General features: G+C 39.9%; 1 pseudogene; it reads right to left on the bottom strand.

Annotated features, from left to right (window-relative positions):
• Nucleotides 1-4,107: 4,107 nt before the first annotated feature.
• LOC115654031 lies at nt 4,108-4,801 on the bottom strand (annotated as a pseudogene).
• Between the last annotated feature and the right edge of the window lie 2,658 nt (nt 4,802-7,459).

The following is a 7,459-nucleotide window of genomic DNA, read 5'->3' as shown; positions in this document are numbered from 1 at the left end:
GGATGCCACATAAGCTAGAAACATCCTATGAAGCTGCAACCACACACAGGGGAGGGGTCATCTCTAGTAAGGAGAAGTTAGTTTCATTCTCTGTGCTGATTTAAGAAGTTTTCTGCTAAAATTGTGGTGGTGATGGTTATAGTGTGGATATCTGTACTCCAGGAACTAGGTTAAGACCGTCAGCTTATTACCCGTTGATCACATGGGATGTGTTCAGACTGTAAAATTAGAGGTGAATCATTTCACAGGATCAGTCCCTTATTCGTGGCCTGCCTCAACCTTTTTCTTTCTGAGCTCCCCAACCCCCCAACGTGCTATAAAAACTCCATAGCCCACCTGTGTCACAACAACTGTTTTTCTGCATATAAAAGCCAGGGCTGGCATTAAGGGGTAGGAAGCAGGGCAATTGCCCAGGCCCCCACGTGAAGCTGAGTTCAGGCATGGCAGGGCTTAGACTTCCTGCCCTGGACCCCAGACAATCTAACACTGGTCGTGCTTGGTGCACCTCCTACAACCTGCTCACGGCCGCCACGGGACCTCGGACCCCTGGTTGAGAACCACTTCCCTAGACCATATGTTCATTTCTGGATATTTTAGTACCAGAAAGGCATGGACAAATTCACAGAAGAGTAGGAAACATGATTAGAGAGCAGCAGGAACTGACGTATGAAGATTGTTTAAACTTGGGCTGTCAAATATTTAAAAATTAAAAAAATTCAATGCAAGAGTAAAAAAATTAATCACAGTTTTAATCACACTGTTAAACAATACTAGAATAGCAATTTAAATGTATTATAAATATTTTGGATGTTTTTCTACATTTTCAAATATATTGATTACAGTTACAACATAGAATACAAAGTGTATTGTGCTCACTTTACATTCTTATATTTTAGGCGACGTTGTAAATTAGAAGTGGGCAGCATTATCTCCTGTAAATGTAAATAAAATTGTTTGTATTTGCGATTGGCAGAACAAGAAATAGGACTGAGTGGAATTGGAACTAAAGGTTTACATTGTTTTGTTTTTGAGAGCAGATATATAAAAAAAAATCTACATTTTTAAGTTCCACTTTCATGATAAAGAGATTGCACTACAGTACTTGTTTGAGGTGAATTGAAAAATACTATGTAGAAAATGTAGAAAAACGTCCAAAAATATTTATAGTACGTTTAAATTGATATTCTATTATTGTTGAACAGAGCGATTAAAACTGATTAATTCTGATTAATTTTTTAATTGAGTTAATTTGTTTTGAGTTAATCGCTTGAGTTAACTGCAATTAGTTGACAACCCTAGTTTAAACAGATACACTTTGGCAAAATGGCAACTATAGAAAACAAAATGACAGTCTACAAGTATAGGAAGAGTGCAAATTTTAAGGAGGGAGGGGAACTGCTTAGGATGGGAAAAGAAAAACCAGAAACATTGGATGAAATGAAGAAAAGGAATATTTGGAATTTTAGGATAAGCTTCTTGACACTGAGATCCACTGAACTGGAATAATCTCCCAAAGAAAGTGGTAGATGCCCTGTCTTTTGAGAACATTTAAAACTATGTTGGACAAAGCACTGGAAATATCCTTCAGTGGCAGAGGAATGGAACACTTCTAACATGTATATGGCTATTCCATCACCAAACCGTCAAGCCATCTTCACATTTTTCTCATTTCATCCCACTCTTCTACCAGTCTTTAGCCCTGTAAATGCTCAGGGCCGCCCAGAGGGGGGACAAGTGGGGCACTTTGCCCCAGGCTCCGCAGGGGCCCTCACAAGAGTTTTTCAGGGGCCCCAGAGTGGGGTCCTTCACTTGCTCCACGGGCCCCGGAAAACTCTCGCGGGGCCCGGGCCCCTGGAGCTTCTTCCACTCCAGGTCTTCAGCTGGGGCGGAAGGACCCCCCGCCAGCGAATTACCGCCGAAACGGGGGCCCCCCGCCTCTGAAGACCCCAGGCCCCCTGTATCCTCTGGGCGGCCCTGGGGGAGGGTGACCCAGCTATCAGGAGCTATACTGTCTGGCACACAAGAATGAATTTAGTCTAGGCTGGACACATACAAAGGAGTCAGCTGCGGGGAAGGAGAGGACATGCAAATCTGCTGGGAATGCGTGTGCACACACACTTAAAGGGGGGACAATTGCTTGTAAATATATTGTGGAGACATGCTGGATACATGGAATCGTAATTGATTTTAGGTTGGGGTGTGTGAATGCAGGCTGACCTGATTTTGCGGGGGCATAGATAGGCATAGATAGGTTACTAATGAGTTTAATTGGTGTGTTTTTGGCAGGGCATGCAAACTTGACTGGTAGGGAGAGAACACCAAACTAGCTTCTCCTTACATAACCATCTTCTACACCAACCATCCACAACTACCAGTGTTGGGAAAAATAATCTAGTAAAGGGTAGAAGAGGTAAAAGGGGTAGAGATCCGTGGGTCTGTTACAGTGAAAAGACTAATTATTACACAGTTAATATTTTTTTTCATATGGAAGACCAGTGAACTTGAGATTCATCAGTGTATATAAGTGTGTTCCCAGCTTGAAGCACGAACTTCAGTGGGATGGGTCTCATGTGCTTAAGTGCTTTCTGGAATTGGAGTTTTAAGGATGATCAATTACAGGGTTGGAGTTGGTTTGGTTTGGGGTTTGTTTTTGTTTATATAGGTGTTCAATACAAATCACTACAGTTGGAGGCTCCCATTTTGCATGATATAATATTTTATTTATAAGCAATAAATACCTATGATGTCATAAATAAGAATCAATAAATAGTAGACTGACATAAATATAGTGTTACAAATACAGTAAAATGATCTGAATATATTTCCACAATGCACAAACAGAATAAATAGTAGCAACAGCTTTTAAAATTCCACTGCATCTCATTTTACATCATGTATAAAATTTTAATTTATTTCAGTTAGTATTTTTAAAAGGTTGGTATTTAATATCTAAAGTTCTTTGTGAGTTTGTCCTATAGTTGAAAACTTTCTAATTTCACTTGGATTCTCTTGCCAGCGCTGAGGCTGAACTACTTCTGTGCTAGGAAATACTTGATATCTCTTCACTTTCATCCTGGTGAACTGAAAGTCCTTTCTTCTTTCCTGGTTAGAGAGTCCCATCTTCCATCATTGCAACGAAACATGTCTCCAGATGCCCAGCTGGCTGATGAGTCTGTGTTGGACTCTCTGAATGGAACTCCCATCTCAGGTAGCTTGGGAGAGATTTTTGCAAAAGCAGCAGGAAATATGTTGGAAGATTTCTTGGATTGTCAGGGACACTCGGAACTTGAGAACCTCTTGGTGCCACCTGAAATCTCTCTTTGTTCTGACATTATAGGAAAATTATCCACACCTCTTTGTTTGGAAGCTGTTCCAGTTCACATGTGTTATGCTGTTTAACTGTGGTTATACTACATGTTACAGTTCAGAGGGGAGATTCGATCAGAGAAGAGTTGAACCATAGAACTATATAGCAAACACATAATGTCAACAATGTTTAAGGTCCAACCCTTTCTTTTAAAATTTTTAATTGTCTTGTAAGTATTTTGCATCAATATCCTTCATTTTTCATTTTAAACACTGAGTAAATGAACAGAATATTATCGCATAAAATATACTTTATGCAGTTTGAATTCCATAATAGAGTGAATGTATTGCATAATATGTCAAGCATTATGGAGTGTTAGAAATGACTGTGGGAAGAATCAGCAGAGAGGAGGGATTCCAGTGCATCCGCCTGTTTTAACCTCAGTAATTGCAGCATCCAGAGCTGAAATGAAATAGGAAATAGTTGAAACACAAAGGGAAAAAATATAATTTTCATTGAATTGATCTCAATAAATTAAATGAAAATATCTTTTCAACACATAAGCTCGCAAGTCATTTAGTATGTAAATATTTTTTAAAAGTCTCTAGGAAGCTTCTCAAGCCTTGGAATGCAAGAAATAGTTCTCATGGGTACAGATTAATTAATAGCAAATGATGATAATAGTAGAAACACACTACATATGTTGAAGTCAGAGTACTTTGTGGTGTGGGAGGGAGGAAAGTATCATTACCTGATGACCAAAATGCTGATGAGGTGCCTGAGGATTCCACATATGTGTACTTTGTTGCTTTTTACAGATCCAGACTAACACGGCTACCCCTCTGATATAAAATATCCAGCTGTAAAAATTATACTAATCTTAGATCATGAACTCCAGGGAAAAGCTTGGTACTGTACCTTAATTACTAAGGCTTCTAGTGAGTTTGTCAATCAGTACAAAACATCTGGGTATTTCCATGCGAATGATCTCCCAGGCACACAGGCTGTATTGCTTTTCTTTCAGGAAAGCATCTATCCCCTGAAAGTATTGTTTCACTCTCCAGCTGGTGTGCTGGAGGTCCTCACTTTCTGGGTTGGTTAAGTCCTTCTCCTTCTGTGCTCTCAAACATGCCTCCAGCCGCTGAATTTGCTGGTAAAGTCCATTTTGGAACCTGACTATAGAAGTCCCATCCCAGGTACTTTGGGTGAGGTTTTTGCTAAAGATGTTGAAGATCTCTTGGAGGATCTCTTGGATTGCCATCTTGGCATTCTCCTTCTGGAACAGTGGGAGCTGGGAAACTTCCTGGGTGGGCTTGAAAGCTGCCCTTTCATGTATGCATTGTGAGGGGAAATTTCCGCTTATTTTCTTCAGAAGCTCCAAGCCTCTTTGTTCACTTTGTTCTGCTGGGAGTGAAGCATGGTACAGAGCTGAGATGAGATTTCAGTGGAGAAGAGCAGTATGAGGCAAACATGCAGCAAACACCTGGAGGTCATGATGATGTCTATACAGTCCTTTTCTTTGTGTGGAACCTTGAGCTTGGAGTTTGTTGAGGGTCCTGTGTAGATTGTTGTGTCTTTCCTTCATGTCTCTGAATTTAAGTATTTGGTTGGAGAATTTTCTGAGATCATTTTCTGTTTACAACTTTTTCCTTGGAGATTTCAGAGTTTTTCTTTCGGTTTTTCTTGCTGTTTTCTAGTTTTTACTACGTTTCCTCCTTTTTTGTGAAAGTGACCACCTATGACAGTACACAACCCTGTTAACTCATATTGGATCCACACACATACAGCCTTTTTATCATACATTAATTTTTATAATTTAAGAAGATCATTCAGAATTCCAAAATGGTACGGAAAAGACCTCCAGTTCATCAGCTGGTGCACTTTCTATTCATAAACTCCTTCATTTAAGAGACAGAAATAGTTTAGGAATATTTAAAGGTTGCTAGACATGGAGGAAGTAAATATGGGAGGAAAGGGTTAATGCTGCCAAAAATATTGGCAAATCTCAACTTTAACCATTTCTTCCAATTTAGAAGGCACATTTAAAATGTAGACAGCACAAGCCATCGGTATTTTCCTTCTGAGAAACCACAGGAGCTAGAATGCTCTGAGAAAATAAAGCCTTAACTCATTGTTTATTTCCAGGTCTTTGTATACATACTGTAGCTGATGAATAGTTGCAGTTGGAAGGTGTGAATATCATGTCCTGTTGATCACTCCAATAGTGACAATAGTGAAAAATTGAGACTAATTTATAAAACAGGATGAGCAATTAGTATAGTAACATGCTAGAGAGGTACCCACATGGATGACTATGATTTATAATGTGGTCAGAAGGAGGTTATGCAGAGAAGTCCCATTATATATCTTTTACCAATTGTGTCCCTGGGATGAAAGAATTCAAATAATTTAAAAAATATATCAAATTCAGTGTTCACCATTTTTGCTGGTTCCTCCTCTTTTAACATTTGCATTCTCCTCAGCTTGGGCAGGGAAATTCTTCTAGTTTATTTAATTCTCTTCACTTCCTGTGGTCACATTTCATTTTCTGAATCTCAAGCCCTAGCACAGATTTTTGTGCTGGAGTTTCCATCATGGCAGGGAAATGTGTTTTAATTCAAGAAGAAAACGCTGAAATTAAAAAAGAAAAAGCACATGAAAAAACCATGAAAACATTTTTGTGCATACTAATTTGGTTAGAGTCTCCCAAGTCTTCCTGCACTTTTATAAGAAATTTGAGATTTTAGCTTCAAATTTTTGAAAGACACTCTGCAAAGCAGAGAAAATAGACTTACCAGAGCCCCCAGATTGTCCTGGGTTATGCTCCCCATTCTCCCATGACTTTCCAGGGGTGTTGGGCATCTGTATTCCACACCAGGGTGAAATCCCAGGGGAAAATGTTGCAGGGTACTGAAAGTAAATGCAGTATATGAATGAGACCATTCTTTTTGTCGCTCTTATTACTTGAAGCTTTCCACCCCCGGCACCCATTGTTCAAGCCTGGGGCAGCCCTGGCAGGGTGGCTGTAATGGAACCACACTGATAGGGACCAGAAGGCGTGTTCTGACTAGGCCCTAGAAGTGATTCAGCCACTCGGGTGCTCTGTGTGAAATGATTTTGTGTTCTGTGCAGAAACCATCGCATCATCTATTTCTATGATGAAAGCGTGGCAAACTATTTCCTCCTGCCTGCTAGATGATAAGGGTGAGCTTAAGTGGGGATGTATGAGTTGTGTTTTCCTCCCTTTTTATCTACCTGTGGTTGACTTTCCCTCAGGAAGACCTAAAGTCATAGATGATGGATAACATCACATAGCTCTTAAGTACATTAAAAGATTATTCTACATAGCACAGCTTTAAAACAGTGTGATGGAATGATTGTCAGGAGGTTCTCCTCTGCACTATAGGGGTAATGAAAAAGTTAGACTTCAAAGAAGAGTTTGTTTGGCTGCCAGGTGCAATATGACTAGGTCAAGGCCCCACTCCAGCCACTCCCCATAATTGAGGTTCCGTTTCGGCATGTTGCTGTGGATATTTTGGTCCTTTCCGTAAGAAGATACCCAGAGGAAAGCTCTACATACTGACTTGCTTGGCCGCAAGGCCAGGGCCACTGCTGCCTCTGACCGACAGTTTCATAAAGATGTGTTCAGTTATTGAGGGTCTAATCCTCCCAGAAGAAATGGAACATTTTCATGGTGTGACGTTCTGTACCTCCACCACTCAGGCAGTGCAGCTCCCCTCCCACTCTTAGAGCCATAACTGAGTCCCATATGTATATATTTGTTATAATATTTCATTAGCCATGAAGCATCACTTTATATTGCATATGCTACATTGTACATGTACATTATACTTAAGATCATATTTCCTTTTGTAAAGATGTAACCACCTTATGTAAAATTGAGCAAAATGCTTAAAACAGTTCAGGCACATTATGTGAGGAAAATATACGCACTGAAAATATGTTACGGTTACAGAAGTCTTTCCCAGGCCTATCTCCTTCAGTCCTGCATCTCAGGATATAAGATACTCTAGATCTGCTATAAGCTGTACAAAGGGAGACTATCTCTACAATGTAAATAGATGAAGTGGTTTTGCTTTTCTTGGGCAAGACCTCATAAGATCAGATGACATGTTCTTCAATTTTGCTCAG

The sequence above is a fragment of the Gopherus evgoodei genome, chromosome 6 (genome assembly GCF_007399415.2).
Source record: "Gopherus evgoodei ecotype Sinaloan lineage chromosome 6, rGopEvg1_v1.p, whole genome shotgun sequence".
Taxonomy (NCBI): Eukaryota; Metazoa; Chordata; order Testudines; family Testudinidae; genus Gopherus; species Gopherus evgoodei.
The sequence above is the reverse complement of the archived record's forward strand: the minus strand, read 5'-3'. Positions and strand labels throughout refer to the sequence as shown.